Here is a 296-nt window from a genome sequence, read left to right as displayed (position 1 = left end):
TAACTTATCATTTGTAGAGTATAACACTGCTGTTGTGTGTGTGTGTGTGCATGTGCATACGTGCGTGTGTGTGTGTCCTTCACTCTAATGGTTTCCATACAGTGTCTCCATTATTCTCGTCTCTTTCACTCTCCCTCCCACCACAAACATGATCTCATCTCCACACTGGATCTTCTCTCTGCACATATTTTACCTTCAGACTGGCGGAGACCTTCACAGATGTCTTTCTGCTTATGTTCAGTTTGATGCATGTAAAAGTAAGAAAATTATTTTATAAAAGCGGTCAAAGTGGCATT

The sequence above is a fragment of the Notolabrus celidotus genome, chromosome 4 (genome assembly GCF_009762535.1).
Source record: "Notolabrus celidotus isolate fNotCel1 chromosome 4, fNotCel1.pri, whole genome shotgun sequence".
Taxonomy (NCBI): domain Eukaryota; kingdom Metazoa; phylum Chordata; class Actinopteri; order Labriformes; family Labridae; genus Notolabrus; species Notolabrus celidotus.
This window is presented reverse-complemented; position numbering follows the sequence as displayed.